Raw genomic sequence first — 18,073 nt, forward strand, 5'->3', positions numbered from 1 at the left:
CACCACTTTCAGGGATTAAGTGAAGCTGCCAGGGCAGACTGTGGATCACAAGTCCCCAAAATTCCTAGTTTCAGTGAGCGTTTGGTTGCTGCAACTATTGCCAGTTGGTTGGCAAATGTGAAAAATTTCATTGTGAGAATCTGTTGTCCAAGTTGCTTGGAGGTTGACTTGCTATATTGTACTTTAGCTTGACTGAGCAATAAGCAACGTGTTTTAAATGGGAAAAACAGTTTTGTGCACACCTAGTGGAGCTTAGTCATTTCATTGTTGCCCTTAAGGTACTGTAAGAGCCACTCGTGACTGAAGCAGTTGAAAATAACTGCTTTATTGCAAAAGTTGATTGTCAGTCTGGAAGACATTTCCTTCACTTTTTAATACATTTGATTTAAACACGTGGTAAGAATCTTCCTTTTTTTTTTATCAGTGTAGCTTTAGAGTTCAGCCCATTGTGAGGCTGAGTAGTCATTAACAGCATGACTTAAAGTAGTGTGAAAGCTCTACATTGATGCTCAGGTGCAGTCTCTTTTGGGGTGGTACACTGCAATAATTTAGCCTTGTCAAGGGGCTAATCACCCTGGCTCCCCTCCCACAATCCATCAGTGTCTGGAGGATGAGGCTTGCGGGCTTCTGGCAGCTGTTGTCAGGCTGAGTCAATCTGTTATGGTCTATGCCAACCTGCACGGGAAGGGGGAGAGAAAGAGCTCTCGGGAGGAGACGGCAAGCGGGGCTGCTGCCACTGCTATGGCAAGATAACAGGAGGAGTTATATGTTGAGAGGGCAGGATTTTACTATTTGTGTGCTAAATTTCGCTGTGTTATCTGCTGACTGTTCTGTCTGGAAAGTATTCATAGGGGAGATTCAGGTTTGAGCATGTATGACTTTGTGAGGACCTGCCTTTACATTAGGTTTAGCTGTTTTTATGTATAGCCCTTTATTGTTGGGGTTGTGTTTTAACTGTTGACCTTCAGTTCAGACATGTCTTTGATTAAACACTTAATTGATAATTAATGATATAATAATAAAAACGGTTGGTAGCTGGTGCCTGTGTTATGTAAGTGCATCTGTCCCTGGTTCATTGCAATGTTAAGCTATTCTGCTGGTGTGAAATTTATCAGTTGAAAAGTAATTGACTTCTTGTAACTCTAGCATAGTGCATCACAAAAAGACAGCACCAGTCTCTGTTTAAGAACAAAGAACATCCCTGATTTACAGTCTGACAGTGGCAATAATTTTCAGGGTTTAACTCAAAGCTGCAGCTGTTTTGACATAAACAGCTTCCATGTCTTAAAATGAATTGTCAGTGGCGTAATATATTTACGCCAACACTGTCAAAGAGAAATGTGCTGAAATTGGTTATATTCATGGAGCAAAGACAGTGCTCAGTGGATTTAAATCACTTTTGAGTTTCAGCCAGACATAGGCTATTTTTCTATGTGATTATTGAGGCTTACAAACTAGTCCTATTTATGGCTTTAGCCCAATTGTTGATATTGCAGCCCTGGCACAGAGTGGTGTTGATGCTGGGAGAGAGAACTGGCAGAGACCTCACAATAAGACTCAGTCGTCAAGCAAATATTTGGAGGCATACTTCCATTTGTAGTCTGTTCAGAGTGGATGGCTGTCCGCAACTTTGCGAGGGCAGACTGAGAGGGAGAAAGCTTTCAAATCGTGTTGATGAATGTAACACTACATTTATAAAATAGCCAAAGGTCACAATCAAATGATGCAGCAGGGGCTTGCAGGCATCAATGAAAACTAAATGAGGGTTAAAGAATGGCCTTCTTTAAGGTAGATGCATAGATTTTTGTTGCATGATAAATTCTAATTTTGCAGTGAAAAAGATTTAAAAAATATCTGATTATGGCAGAACTTTAAATGCATGTAGCGCGTGATAATGTAAGAGCAGCTTTTGGTCAAAGGAATAACAGATGATCTGCAGATCCTCTGCTGACAGCTGTCTATCGCCACATGGAGATCCCTCAGATTAAGTCAATGATATTGATCTCTCTCTGTGACTTAGAATCACTATGCAGCTTAAAAAGTATTGTCACAACATTTTTGCTCATATTGATCAGTATTGATAATTTTTACTGGGAATGCACCCATTGGATATTTGTACGGGATATTGGCCTGATGCTGACAACGTGCTGATCTGTTCAATTCAATTCAATTTTCTTTTTCATTTAATTTATTTGTGCCTGCTTGTTTTCTCAGTTCTCCAGCCTGTAGCTCAGAAATCAATCTCAGAATGCTATGTTCCCTAAAGGGCATAACGAGGCGCGGCACACACGGCAGGAGAAGGACTCATCAAATAACTATTCCAATTATTTAGGATGATACATTTTTTTTGCCCTTAACTGTTTCTGTGATCATTATAATTTTTTTAAAACGATAATGTTTTATCAGATTATGCCATATTGTCTTGTATAATGAAAAGTTTTCCTAAATATAAAACACGAAATTAGTACAGTTAAATCTGAGATCATAAAACACAGCTGTAGTTGCAGCTATAACAAAGTTATTTATGATGCACTTGGGTCGTATTTAATCAGTGTTGCTCTAAAGTGACTGCTCCAAGGAGAGGATATGTTATTTAGTTAAGTGCCTGTTGCCTCGACCCCTCTCTCCTTGTGTCTCTACCACGCCTCCTCCACTTGCATCTCTGGTGGGAGGCGCTAAGGCGAGAAGAGGAATTGAGGATGGGCGGTTTGGGAAATTGAAGAGGGTGGTTTATTGTTCTGTGTTTACTTTGCCGCATGACAGCAGCAGCTAGCAGGACAGCTAATGTAGCATGAAGGAAGCTAATGGCAAAGACGCAGCAACTGTGGAGTTATTCAGTGATTGAAGGACTTCAACAAGATGATGCTTTAGCTTCTCTCTCTCTTGCGCTAAGTTTAACACAAAAATGTTTTATTAGTCAGTGCAATCTCTTACCGTGTTTGTGTGAGAGAGAAGGTGCAGAAAAAGGAGAAACCTGCATCTGCAAAAAACAATAGTAAGCATAAGCCTATGGACTCGCCTTGATTTAAGAATTTGAGGGGATTAGTCCAAAAAATTAGGCATATTAAGTAATTTGTCAAAAATGTGATATATTTTATATTGCCTTAAGTTTAAAGGATTGATTTCAAGTTTATTAGTTTAATACTGTTATCAGATTTGTGCTCGATATCAGTAGTAATCAAAGCGTCTGTGTTGGTTTGGAAATGGAAAAACGTGGATTGGTGCAGCAATTATAATTACTGCTTGCATTTGTTACTATGAATGATGCAGGAGCTGCGCTGATAATAATGTAAACATAATGTGTTTGTGTGGTGTCAGCTCACAACGGTGTTGTTGACTTCTATAAGCTTATCAGAGAATTGGATGGTATTCTGCTTGGGTTTATAAAGATATCTATCTGTTGTTTGACGTTAGCGTTGCAAAAGCCTAATATTAAAGAACTGTTCAGTTATTTTTTATTGTAAATAATACAGGTCTTTGCTTCTCTGGAACGAAAAAGGTAAATAAAAACAAACAAATGATGTATAAGCTCACTTAATTACACAAGCTAGTTTATTTTTTATAGTTTCAAGTTTTATTGTCATGTTTTCCAGTACAATGAAATTCTTGCTTGTCAGGTGTTTACTGGCAGGGGGGTCGATTACTACCAGACCATACTCCATGATTTTAAATATCAATGTAACAACTACAAACCTGCTACAATTGGCATCAGTTTGGGTTTACGTTTATTGGACAAATTAACTGAAAGGAAGCTCAAGCAATATCAACTCCCCTTCTTCACCTACTTTCTCTACTTGTTAACAGGATAAAAGTAGGTCTACTGTATCTGTGTTGAGACAAACTAATTAAAAAGTAACAAAGTTGAAGCTAACTGTGAATAATTGCATTCGGTTGTATATACATAACCACAAAGTCTTAAAATATGCAAGGCTATGGAAAAGGAATACCAAATGGGATGCTATAATTTAATAAGGAAAGTAATTTTTAAGGTTGTCAGACATCTCTCCTTAAGGTTAGCATAAAGACCCCACCTCCTAGACACAATCAGGCATTCACGTCAGCAGCCGAACTTTTCACCATTCGGTGCCAGACTTGTCTAAATGTAAAAATAAAATAAAATGAACTACTTCCCAGCGTTATTTAACTCATTCAGCCGTATTTGTTGCTTCATGTTTAATCCGCAGACATTAATGGTGTCGGTCTTATAAGTCAGTTTAGCTTAAGTAAGAAAGAAAGCATAATTCACAAAATGCTTTTTTTTTTTAAGTCCTATAATATATTCAGCATACATAGAGAAAATCGGGATTTGGAACTCCCTGTGCTTTGGTGTATATTACACAGCTTTACTTTAGATGTTGCTTCTTTGAGGAAAAAGAGGGTTTTTTGACACACCAGAGCCTTTGCGGCAGTGAATTTGACATGTGTTCAATCAGAGAAGCAGTTTCCACTCTGGAATACAGAAAAACTCTTTCATTTTCTCTGCCCTCATTCTTCTTCCTGCCTCGGACGAACTGTTGTAACACAGAGAGACTGAACTTTGTGTAGTTGTGACGGCTGGATTCACTTTGCTCCAGATAAAGTGTGATAAGAGCCAAAGCGACTAATTGGGGTCAACCATGCCTTTTCAAAATTGTGACATCTGGGCTTGTGAAATGTTCTAAGATGGTGATTAATGAGATGAATACTTATTTTATTATAAATCTGCGTAGCTTTAACAGGAAATGGGTAATGAAGCACCTGGGCCCCCCAAAAAACCCACAAACTGAGAGATTCTGTACTATTTTGGCTGAAGATAATAGTATAAATGTGAAGTGAACAGTATAAATACAAAGGTGAGAAATATACAGAGGCCACATATAATGAGTTAAAGTTATTTTTAGCTTAAAAATGGCCGTAGTTTCCATTTAGGGTGAGATTTTACTAGATTCTGCCAGGAGGAAGAGTGCATGAGAGGCTTGTTTGTGGCCTCAGACTCTTCTGTCCTATTTTATCTCTGACTAAAGTAATTATGCAGACTCAAATGTTTAAATGAGTACCATGTGGCAGCCTGTAATTAGATTTTTTGGTAATGAATGGGTGAGATACAAGTTGCAGGCATTCAAGCACAGAGGTTCCCTGTAAAGACGAGGTTTGACAGTGTAGCTTGACAAGGGACAGGGATGTGTCATTTAGACGCGTCGTTACTTAGAGGATGAAAAGACGGTTTGAACTTTGGTTTTCCGAAAGTCTTTTCTTAGAACTGACTTTGCTCATCAGAGACTGACAGAAGTTCTCATTATTCTGGGTCTAACAAAAAATAATTGATGAATCAGCGCTACTCATTTGTAATATTACAGAAGTGAATTTTAAAAGAAAATACCAGTGAGAGTCCTCCACATTTTTTCTGCACAAAGAAGCAAATTCAACACATCTAGGTATCTTCTCGTTATCTAGATTTACGTCCCTTACCAATGTCATCAGCATACGCAGTCACGCGAAGCTGGTTATCAACTCATTAAGTTAACCTAGAGTTTCTTCTGTGCTTTCACATGCAAGGGATGGCATTGTCATCCTCTGACCAATCACAAACATGGATATATGTAAGGCAGTAAAGCGGCTGGTTTTCCAAAGGAAGTTAAAATTATACAGCAGCTGCTGCAGTCAAAGCACAAGCAGGAGTGCGTGTATGAGTGGAAGAGCAGTGTGGAGTAATATAGTATTTAAAGTGTGCGTTTTAAGTGCTTTGGTCAGTAAGACTGGAAAAGAGCTACTCTATTATTGAGGTATTGATTATGATTAAGGTTTTATTAAATTCATGTTTAAAGAATAGTTTTAGTTTTTGTTCTTTCAGCTGCAGCCTCTGTGAGTGTAAAGATTAAAAAAAACTAAATTCAATTCAAATGTAGGCTTAGTCTATGTGCAGTATAGGTGCAGGGACATGCAAAGACATTGGAAAATATTCAAAAACATTAAACCCTCGTACCATCTGCGTACAGATTGTTTAAGGTATTCCCAGAATGCTAAGGCTGTTTTCCAGAGCATTGATTGGTCAGTAGGTGGTGATTTCATTCTTGTTGATCTTAAATCTGGAGCCTAGCCTGCTCCAGAGCAAATTGTATTTGCATGATATGTTATCATGGTGATATACCCTGGTAAGAAAGGAATCACCTTCACATTAAAGAAAACCAAGCGTTAAGGCTGAAGTTACTTAGATAAGCTCAAATCCTGCTTTGTTGTTCAGACCTCTGGCAGCACTAGAAGCTCAAAAAACATTGATTAATCCAGTGGTTCCCAAACTTTTTTTGCTGGGCCCCCCTTGTTTTACAAGAAAAATGTTCGCGACCCCCCCTCACGCACGCGCACGCGCACGCGCGCACGAACACATCCTCCAACCACACACACCCATATTTTGCTCCATTGCGGTTTATTTCACACCTCAAACATTTAGTAAACAATTAAGCAAATAATTACAAGTAATCTGCAATAAATTACAGGTAGTAAGAAAATAAACTACTAACTCTTTTACGCTATGTCCACACCTACACGGGTATTTTTGAAAACGCAGCTGTTTCGTCCACACGTAAACGGCGTTTCGAATCACCGAGAATGGAGATTTTTTAAAACTCCTTTTTTGCGTTTACTGGACGAGGAATACAGAGTTCGTCATGCAATGTCAAAGGTATGTGCCTTTTTTCACGTCACGCTGTGTGCACGTTATTGTTTACATGAGATGAATTGCAGAATGGCAGGTAGAGACGAAATACTGTTAATCTGACTATCTGCAGGTTTTACACACTCACATATACATGCAGTTACTGTCCCTCCATTTACAAAGGCAGAGGCGTCATGGTGTAATTATTTTACATGTAGTTGTTTTTTTCTGTGTAATAATATTCAACATTGCTATCAATACATTTTTCAAAAAATCCCTCTGCAAAATGGGTTCAAAAACATAAACAACTGTTGGACGCTGTTTGTCCGTGATTTGAACCGGGGAACAAATTGTGGCAGGATCAGCCTGATGTTATTTGTATCCCACTGTAACTTTACTGTATAAAGAGCTAACATCTCCAAAATGTCAAGAGTAGTTAGTCATTACAACAAGTGTTTGTGAACTACAAATCAAGAATGTGGGATACTGTTTGTCCATGATTTAAACAGCCCAGCGCTGCTCCCAACAAAGGGAAAACCAATCCTGCAAGGAGACCTACCTCTGCACTTGTGCAGGTGAAACCAAAGGGAAGATATGCTTCACCATATTTTCTAGTCTTTGGCTTAGAATGAAGTTGGTTTGGAAACATATTCAGCAATGCTTCATCTCCTGCTTTGCCTTTGTGTGGGCGCCCGTGCTAGCAGTGTCCAAGCGTTGTTTGTTTTTTTTTTTCCCTTTTCATGCCGCGCCCCCCCTGCAATGGCTCTGCGCCCCCCCTAGGGGGCGGGCCCCACACTTTGGGAACGTCTGGATTAATCCATGCAACCAGTAAGCCCCCAGTAAGGGTGTACAGTGGCAAAAGTCATAATCACAATTCCTGCTTATTTAAGTCACACACAGCTGGAGACTGGTTGCAGACCACCTGAGAACCACTGGTCTTAAGAAAAAAAAAAAGTGGATTCCTCGATTGGTTGATGAACAGTTGCTAGCATTTGGTCACAAAGATGTATACAATTCCTTTGGTTGTAAGCAGATTACACTGGTTACCACTAATTTGCTTGGAAGACCCCAGCTTGTCTGCAAACACTTACAAACCATTCACCAAGTCATAGTGAACCTATGAAAAGTGCAACACAAACCAAAGACAAGAGCATGTTTGCCTTCAAAGTAAAACTTGTTCCTTTTGAAGCGTGTTGGTTGTAGCAGTATGGTACAAACATTCTCTGTTTAAAGGCAAACATTCTCTGTTGTTGGTGTATGTCACAATTTTCATAATTCAGATGCCGCTCAGAGAGTAAATTACAAGTGTTTGAAAACAAATATGTGACTTCCATGCAAACTACAGGTGACCGTGCAACCAATTTCACCCGGCAGCAGCCAACAACCTCCAGCAACCACTCTCCAGATCGTTTCAAAATATATATTTTTCCATAGAGATCGCAGGTTGCCAGGTCTGACATGATTACTCTTCAAAGTCTTTTTAAAAGTTTTATAAATACATGGACTTGGCATGAGCTTCAAATGCATTTCAAATGGAAAAACAAAGAAGTGCAATTAAAGACTCGCAGGTGGTTGCGGACAAAAGTTTGTCGTTTTGGGATTTGAGCCCAGACCGGCCTGTGATTTTTGGACAATGGAGCCTGTCTGGCACAGGCAACAAACTGACACCTCCATCACGCTGCTGAAAGCAGACCGGGTGAGAGACCTTTGGCAATCCGGAGGCAACTGACAGCAAATTATAGTTTATCTTTTATCTCTGCAGATGTAATTTTCTCCCTTAGCTTGTCTCCTCTCTGTCACAGTCAGATATTGTCTGCACTGTGGATAAAGCGATAACTGTGAAAAACCCAGTCAATTCTCTATGTCACAGTCAGTCTAAGCTTTTAGTTTCACAACAATTCTCGATACAAAACAATATCTGGGAAACTCTTTCTGCAAAGAGACCGCAGAAGGACGTTGGAGTATGTGAACCAATAGATGCTGTAGATAACACTCAGCTCCTAAGTAAATACAATTTTAACATAAAAAGCATGGCCGTGCTGTTGGGGAAGAGGAAATGCCAAAGGAAAATTGTCAAATACTGCTTTTCATACCACTTCAAGAAGAATTAGTTGCGCATCTCGCCTGAATTTTGCTCAGCAGGCACCTCATCTCATGCATCTGTTTTTCGGTAATGTGGATTCAGTGTAACTTGAGCGCATTCACTTCTCCTTCCTGTCCTCTGTAGCAAACTCTAATTCTTTTGTTGTATTTTTAAAATCTTTTTTTCAACATTAAATTGGACGTTATTTTGTCTGAGTTTGTGTACAAAGAAAGTCTGTCCAGCATCATGAATACGTGTTTTCAAAAAGCAATAAAACTGGAACCTTAATTAAAGGAAAGCGACAAAAACCAGCTTCATGTTTTTCTGCCAACTCTGCCCTTTGTTTTCAGGAAGGAGCAAAGTAACAAAGCTAACTAACCAGTTTTGGGAAACCGAAGAATACGTGATTATATTTTTTGCCTACTGTGCGAATTTCTGGCAGGAAAAAAAAGGCCAAATAAAAATTAAAGATGTCAGAGGATCTCTTTGGAGGCTTTTTGGAAGCTGAAACTCATTAGACAAAAAATGTGTGAGCTATTGTGTGGTGAAAAATGGAGGAGTCCTCTGTGTCTCTATTTCTGCTTTGACTTTAATTGGCTCTCACATTCGCAATTCTCACCACCACGGCGAGAGACTCTCCGTGCCTCACCCCTGTGGGGCAGCTCGTGCCACAGCAGTTAAACAGCAGAGGCTTCACTGACAGATTAGCACCTCCTGCAAAGGCAGAACGATTCATTTTGTTTATCGCTCTCCGAGCGCTAGGTCACCGAAGATGTTCGCAGATGTTGGTCTACATTACCGGTGTAGGGTCTTTCGATCATGTGGGTGATATTTGCATCTGTGCATGCATTTCATGTGAGATTTACACTGGGTTGTCTCTTAAATGATAAATATGTGCACTCCAGAAAGGACACAGGACTTTTATTTATTTATTTTTAATGCTCGTGTGTAATCGTTGTCATACTGCAGGAGCTTTGGAGGTTGGAAGTTACCCAGGCCCATCTGTCATGAACTCATTCCTCCTCTCCCGCCCCTTCCCCGGTCATCACTCTCTGTCTCTTTCTGTTTATCTACATCTCTGTCTGTGTCTGTCTGCGCAAAATGGTATTCAGCAGAGTTATAAATACTCATGATTAGACCTAGTGATATTCGCTTGCAAACAAGAGGGCAGTTTAGTGTGGATTTTCTGTCTGCCTCCGTTTGTCTCCGTCTCTTTTAATGCACACACGGATATATAAAGGTCATCGCACCCATACATTATGTACGGAGTAGGAGGTGATCCACACGGAGGGCGAAATTAATTGCTCCTTCTCTGGGCGATCATCGCACCGATACCCCTGATAGTGATAACGGCCTCATTGTCATTTCCTCAGCATTATTTGATAATGAAAGAGGGAAGAAATGAGCATCCACTAAACTGTTTTCAGTTCTGACACAGGGTGTTTAATACTGGTGTTAAAAAAGCCTTACATAGAGCAGTGTGGAAAAGTATTTTATTCTTAAGTTGGTGTACAGTCAGAAATGTTTCTGCATGATTTTTGGTATACGTATTAGGGGTGCAACAATACTCGTATCGATATTGAACCGTTCAATACAGTGCTTTCGGTTCGGTACACATATGTATCGAACAATACAACATTTTTTTATTTATTTTATCAACTTTTCTTCTGACGCTGCTGTCTGTGTTGAGTTTGACTACTCTGCCTAGGCTGCACTGTCGAGTGCAGATCCACTGAGCGCAGCACAAGCTAGCAAGACAGAAGCTAAGCTCGTTGCAACATGGCAACTGCCTCAACGCTACCCGAAATTGAACCTCCCCCACCCTCATTCAGATCTGGCGTTTAGAACTATCTTGGTTTTCATGTGAAGCATGACCCTGATGGATAAAAGTAAAACAGTATGTCGGATGTGCCACGCAACGATCAATTGGTGGGAACTAGTGCGTTAGCGCAGTTAGCTTGATAACGTGTTGATGCCGTCCAGCCCCACGCACGGGGCGATCTGCATGCTACAAACTTTACCCGAGTCATTTAGACAGCCGTTAGCACATGATTCTCCTTATGGGGACCTGATATGTTTAATATGCTGCTGAGAATATATCCCAGAAGCGTATAATATAGCTTTTATTTTGGAAAGAGCCATTTCTCTGTAATAAACTCTTTTCCAAAGATGAGTGATTTCTCGATCAGATAGATTTATTTTTTTTATTACTTTGTTGTTTCAGCAACATTAAATTTAAAAATAGATATATTTATAATTTTAATAAATGACAAATTAAAAAGGCTCGAACAGTTTTTGTATCGAAAAAATATAGAACCGTGACACCAAAGTATCAAACCGAATATATATATATATATATATATTTTAGGGGTGCAACGATACACAAAATTCACGGTGGGGGTGGCGGCCAGGAGCGGAGGCCCTGGCGGACTGACCCCCGGCTGCCAAGACTGGCAATAGGGACATGGAATGTCACCTCTCTGGTGGGGAAGGAGCCTGAGTTAGTGCGTGAGGTTGAGAGGTACCGGCTAGATATAGTCGGGCTCACCTCTACGCACGGCTTGGGCTCTGGAACCAGTCTCCTGGAGAGGGGCTGGACTCTGTCTCAGTCTGGAGTTGCCCCTGGTGAGAGGCGGCGGGCTGGGGTGGGTATTCTAATATCCCCTCGGCTTGCTGCCGGTACGTTGGGGTTTTTCCCGGTGGACGAGAGGGTTTGTTCCCTGCGCCTTAGGGTCGGGGAACGGGTCCTGACTGTCATCTGCGCTTATGCGCCGAGTGGCAGTTCGGAGTACCCAGCCTTCTTAGAGTCCCTGGGGGGGGTGCTGGAAGGTGCTCCACCTGGAGACTCTGTTGTCCTGCTGGGAGACTTCAATGCTCACGTGGGTAACGACAGCGAGACCTGGAGGGGCGTGATTGGGAGGAACGGCCTCCCTGATCTGAACCCGAGCGGTGCTTTGTTATTGGACTTCTGTGCTAATCACAGTTTGGCCATAACGAACACCTTGTTCGAACATAAGAGTGTCCATAAGTGCACGTGGCACCAGGACGCTCTAGGCCGTAGGTCGATGATCGATTTTGTAATCGTATCACCAGACCTGCGACCATATGTTCTGGACACTCGGGTAAAGAGAGGGGCTGAGCTGTCAACTGATCACCACCTGGTGGTGAGTTGGATCAGGTGGCGGGGGAGGACGCTGGACAGACCTGGTGCACCTAAACGCGTAGTGAGGGTGTGCTGGGAACGACTAGCAGAGGCCCCAGTCCGCGAGATCTTCAACGCACACCTCCGGCAGAGCTTCAACAGCATTCCGAGGGAGGCGGGGGACATTGAGTCCGAATGGACCATGTTCAGCGCCTCCATTGCCGAAGCTGCTGCATTGAGCTGCGGCCGCAAGGTGGTTGGTGCCTGCCGTGGTGGTAATCCCCGAACCAAATGGTGGACACCAGAGGTGAAGGGAGCCACCAGGCTGAAGAAGGAGTCCTATCGGGCTTGGTTAGCCTGTGGGACTCCGGAGGCAGCCGACAGATATCGACAGGCCAAGCGGAATGCGGCTCGGGCAGTGGCTGAAGCAAAAACTCGGGTGTGGGAGGAGTTCGGAGAGGCCATGGAAAAAGACTTTCGGACTGCCTCGAAGAGGTTCTGGCAAACCGTCAGGCGTCTCAGGAGGGGAAAGCGGTGCTCTACCTGCACTGTGTATAGTGCTGGCGGAGCGCTGCTGACGTCGACTGAGAAAATTGTCAGGCGGTGGAAGGAATACTTCGAGGACCTCCTTAATCCCACTGACGCGTCTTCCAAGGAGGAAGCAGAGTCTGGGGATGAGGGGAATGACCCGCCAATTTCTGGGGGCGAGGTCACTGAGGCAGTTAAACAACTCCTTGGTGGCAGAGCCCCTGGTGTTGATGAGGTCCGCCCCGAGTTCCTGAAGGCTCTGGACGTTGTAGGGCTGTCCTGGCTGACACGCCTCTGCAATGTTGCGTGGAGATCAGGGGCAGTACCCGTGGATTGGCAGACCGGGGTGGTGGTCCCCATCTTTAAGAAGGGGGACCGGAGGGTGTGTTCCAACTACAGGGGGATCACACTCCTCAGCCTCCCCGGGAAAGTCTATGCCAGGGTGCTGGAAAGGAGAGTTCGTCCGCTAGTCGAACCTCTGATGCAGGAGGAACAATGCGGTTTTCGTCCTGGTCGCGGAACACTGGACCAGCTCTTCATCCTCTCGAGGATACTTGAGGGTGCATGGGAGTTTGCCCAACCAGTCTACATGTGTTTTGTGGACTTGGAGAAGGCATTCGACCGTGTCCCTCGGGGTGTCCTGTGGGAGGTGTTGCGGGAGTATGGGGTGTCTGGCCCATTGCTACGGGCCATTCGATCCCTATACAACCGTTGCAAGAGCTTGGTTCGCATTGCCGGCAATAAGTCGGACTCGTTCCCGGTGGGTGATGGGCTCCGCCAGGGCTGCCCTTTGTCACCGGTTCTGTTCATAATTTTTATGGACAGGATTTCTAGGCACAGCCAAGTGGCGGAGGGCTTTCGCTTTGGTGGCCTCAGGATCTCATCTCTGATTTTTGCGGATGATGTGGTTCTGTTGGCTTCATCGGGTGAGGGCCTCCAGCTCGCACTGGAGCGGTTCGCAGCCGAGTGTGAAGCAGCGGGAATGAGGATCAGCACCTCCAAATCTGAGGCCATGGTTCTCAGCCGGAAAAGGGTGGAGTGCCCACTCCGGGTCGGGGATGAGGTCCTGCCCCAAGTGGAGGAGTTCAAGTATCTCGGGGTCTTGTTCGCGAGTGATGGGAGAAGGGAGCCGGAGATCGACAGACGGATTGGGGCTGCAGCTGCAGTAATGCAGACGCTGCACCGGTCCGTCGTGGTGAAGAGGGAGCTGAGTGTAAAAGCGAAGCTCTCAATTTACCAGTCGATCTACGTCCCTACCCTCACCTATGGCCACGAGCTGTGGGTAGTGACCGAAAGGACGAGATCGCGGATACAAGCGGCGGAAATGAGCTTCCTCCGAAGGGTGGCTGGCATCTCCCTTAGAGATAGGGTGAGAAGTTCGGCCATCCGGGAGGGGCTCAGAGTAGAGCCGCTGCTTCTCCACATCGAAAGGAGCCAGCTGAGGTGGTTTGGGCATCTGGTAAGGATGCCCCCTGGGCGCCTCCTGGGTGAGGTGTTCCAGGCATGTCCCACCGGGAGGAGGCCCCGGGGCAGACCCAGGACACGCTGGAGAGATTATATCTGTCGGCTGGCCTGGGAACGCCTTGGTGTTCCCCCGGATGAGCTGGAGGAGGTGGCTGGGGAGAGGGAGGTCTGGGCCTCTTTGCTTAGGCTGCTGCCCCCGCGACCCGGCCCCGGATAAAGCGGATGAAGATGGATGGATATATATATATATATATATATATATATATATAAAAATTTTTTCTTCTTTCTTTCTTTCTTTCTTTCTTTCTTTCTTTCTTTCTTTTTTTTCAATGCATATTCCAAAAAGTAGCTTCTCTGTTTATGATTTGTATGTTAAACACACTCAGTACCTGGTGGGTTTTTTGTTTTGTTTTGTTTTGTTTTTGATGAGAATACCTTGGTAAAATCACTGCAGTCTCTCTGCAACACAAACTGAACATTATAAAACTCATAAAGTAAGGATTTATTGCAGGAATCTTGCCAGTGAGAGGCAATTTTTTTTCAACTGTAATATCATCTTGGAGGGTGTCGCTTGTGGTGGTGTTGAACTGCGTTGCATAATTTAGCAGTGTTTAGCCTACCCCTACAGTGCTTTTCAACAGATTTTGATTGATTGGTTGGTAGGGAATGTGTCCATGAGTGTGGCTCTCTTAAATGAAATATTAAGCAGAAATATTTTTGTTTCTCATATTCAGATATTTTATTTGTCAAGTACTCTATGACAAACAAACAACAATATAATCAGTTCCAGATGAACTTCAGCTCCATTATCTTGGATGAAGTTGATGGCTATCATTCTTGTCCTTGATCTGCAGCATCTGGGCGTTCATTGTGCTTAGTGTGATCCTCTGCTAGCAACAGACCTGTCTAAAACTGAGATGGAGTACACCTGACTACCGTATGAAATCAATCAAACACGATGAATTAGGGGAAGCATCAGGGTGAATAAAGAATGTGAGGATTGTTTACTAGATTGTAGATGACAGGATTATAATGATGATGATGATGATGATAATAATAATAATAATAATAATAATAATAATAATAATAATAATAATAATAATAATAATAATAATAATAATAATAATAATAATAATAATAATAAAATATGTTAGACATTTGGCAAATATACCCCGGAATTTCACCCAACCCATTTGTGGAAAGACACTAATAATATAAAAGAGAAAAGTCTGATCATTTTTCATTTGCATGCACAGTATACGAGTAATGCCTTATGATATGCATTTGGAACATGAAGAAGTAATTAATAGGCTTTTATATATATTATATAGTCTGGTATATAAGATCGCTCAGGTTAAGCAGTTTGGAAACTGCTCAGGTTAAGCAGTTTGGAAACAAAGCCAAAGAAGAGAGGCTGAGATGGTTTGGACATGTGCAGAGGAGGGATGGTGGCATTATTAGGAAAGGATGCTGAATGTGAAGCTGCCAGGCAAGAGGAGAAAAGGACGACCACAGAGATGTGGTGGATGTAGTAAAGGAGACATGCAGAGGGTTGGTGGGACAGAAGTGATAGGGTGAGATTGAGGCAGATGATCCATTGTGGTGTCCCCTAAAGGGAAAAGCTGAAAGAAGAAGATAATAGTCAGAGCTAGGTGGAGTATGAACTAGTTTGCGATCGGTGTGATTTTTATAATTGTTAAACCACATAAAGTTGCAACATCATTCACTGTTATGCGCTTATTCTGGAAGCATATTTACAACCACAAAATGAAGCAGCAAACATCACAAATGAAATAAAATGAAATATTTCAAGCAAGGTTTAATGCTACTCATCAAGTAGCTTCAGCAATTTAAATAGGACCATCAATTGCTAGCTTTAATCAAGTACTCTCGTCTTTTCATAACTCCTATGAGTGCCTTACAGTTATTTCTGTAACATGCTAGTGATAAAAGTCCTTGAGATGCCTCTGTCAGCTTTCTGCAGATGAGCTGTGATCCATGGCTACAACAGCTGCTCCCCTCACACAGCCCTACCACTGTGCCTTTCCTGCAGCTGCCTCCACCTCCCCACCACCCCATCACCTCCACAGGGAATACTATGCTTCGACTCCTCGATGAAATTACAATTAATTATGGGAAAGGTAGTATGCAAGCACAATGAGCCCAAAGCCCCTTAAGGAGAGAGTAATGCATCAGGGTAACCTGGAGTCCCAGCAGGCATTAAGCTTTTCTCAAGTGCAGAAGCGTGTTCTCCGAAGACCTGTTCTTACTGGCCCAGTAAGCTAGAACTGTGTACATTTAAATTAAGGTTTCGGTTTTGCCTAGTATTTAACTACAGCGGTATGTTAGCGATGCATTAAAGTGACAAGAAAAACTGTTTGACCTTTTACATATGCTCCCCAGCTAGAAAAATAACAAGTAGTAAAATGAAATTCAAATATGATAAACTCGATTTCCCCCTCAGAGCTCTACTGTAAGGTAATAGGTGTTTAGATCATTTTTACAATAAGTGGTCCCGGTCCTACAGTGCATATAAGCTTCACACTGCTGCAGTATGTGCTAAGTGGCTGAAACTAGAGAGATACTGTAGCCTACTGTACTGTATTGTGTGATGCATTGCAACTTTGTCCTTGAGCGGTGTTATTTTTGAACATTGTCTTTTAAGTATACTGCAAGCTGTGGAAACAAAAGGCTCAGCTATTTCACGTCATTGACAGTGGTGTAACCGGGTGTTTTTCTACAGGAGTGACCGGGTTTATTACTTATTCCTTTAATATAAGGATTCATAATGGAATAATAAGTAATTTATTGGATTTATACTTTTTTCATGAACTAGATTTGATTTTTAACATTTTACTGAATAAAAATCCCACATTGGAACATTTACTTGTGCAAAACTTGTGCAACATAACTGCTAAACAACTTGTTTTCTTTAGATATGAAAAAAAAATAATCAAAACTGCTTTTGCAAGAAAATACAGGCAGTTAAATATTTCCTTCTGCCCTTGAATCTATGACTTCTTCTCGCTGTCTGTCAGACTCGTCATCTGCTGGCAGAAAAAAAAACCCTCGCTCTCGACTTTGTTGCAGGATATGTCATTCCTCAGAAACTTCAGCTTTCACTCATTCACCAGCTGCTCCAGCAGCAGCCTTCCTCGTGTCTCTCCCCCCCCACTCATGAGATGTGGTCCTTGAGTCGGACCGATTGTAGCCAAGTAAAAACCTGTTATAGCTGAATGTCACTGCTGTCTGTGTTCTGTGTTTCTTAAAGGAATTTCCGGACCGTCTCAAAAAGCACTGCCAGGTTGCAGAGACTGTTCAAACATTTATACAAGCTCTTGCCCTCAAATGCCAGCAGCACCCCCACTTCTTCATTCAGGCTCTGAGCCGAGCACCTGCTGCTGTCATTCTTTTCACCTCACATGAATACGTGTGTTAATTCCACACGATGAATTGCAGAATGTTTGCAAACATCACAACATAGATTCTGTCCCACTTTTTTTTTTTTTTTTTTAAGGTTTTGTTTCCTGATTTGTCTCAAGCTGTGAAATTGATCTGGATTAATATAAAAACCAGTCCTACATCAAACCAGTTTTTATTCCTCTAAATCAAATTAACTCTCCTGGACTCCCACAGTCTGTGTTATTCATAGGACTGGCCAGCAATTTGCTGACTGAGTCGTTGCTTGCTCATTGTACACCATGTTGAGCAAGAGTGTTTTTTTATCTGGGTCATCAGCTAGGCGGCTGTGCTTGAGCTTCTCCTTTCCCTTGAGAAGACTACAGAACTCCTGGTTTAACTGCATCAGAGGATTTCATCCTCTGAAAAATGAATGCATATCAAATGCATATTGATTTTCTACTTGAGTAATGTTATATTTGTACTATAATATACAGTGATTAGCCATCATAATGGAAAATCTATGTGAATAATTATGACATTTGCTGCCTGCGGCCATTCAGTTAGAGTTGCAAAGTGGCTTTGTGTAACATTGTAAGTGCACACCGTGATGTATAAGGTAAAGTCAAGGACAGGCATGCCGCTATTGCTGCGTTTCAGTGTTTTATGTGGCGCACTGTTACGTCTCTTCTGCAAATCCCACAAATGGAAATGGCTACAATAACAGCTCTTTAGGTGCTTCACACCAAACCAGCTTGCAGCTCAGCTGTAGGTAATGATGGCATTATCATTGATCCCCCACAAAGTAAGTCCACAGTGATCAATG

The 18,073-nt window shown here is 42.4% G+C and overlaps 1 protein-coding gene across 1 annotated transcript in view; it reads left to right on the forward strand.

Annotated features, from left to right (window-relative positions):
* The window catches only part of extl3 (exostosin-like glycosyltransferase 3), a 42,923-nt gene that overhangs the window by 7,222 nt on the left and 17,628 nt on the right, over positions 1-18,073 (forward strand). The window lies entirely within an intron of this gene.

This window comes from Neolamprologus brichardi, chromosome 15 (genome assembly GCF_056152115.1).
Source record: "Neolamprologus brichardi isolate AB-2024 chromosome 15, ASM5615211v1, whole genome shotgun sequence".
NCBI classification, from domain to species: Eukaryota; Metazoa; Chordata; class Actinopteri; order Cichliformes; family Cichlidae; genus Neolamprologus; species Neolamprologus brichardi.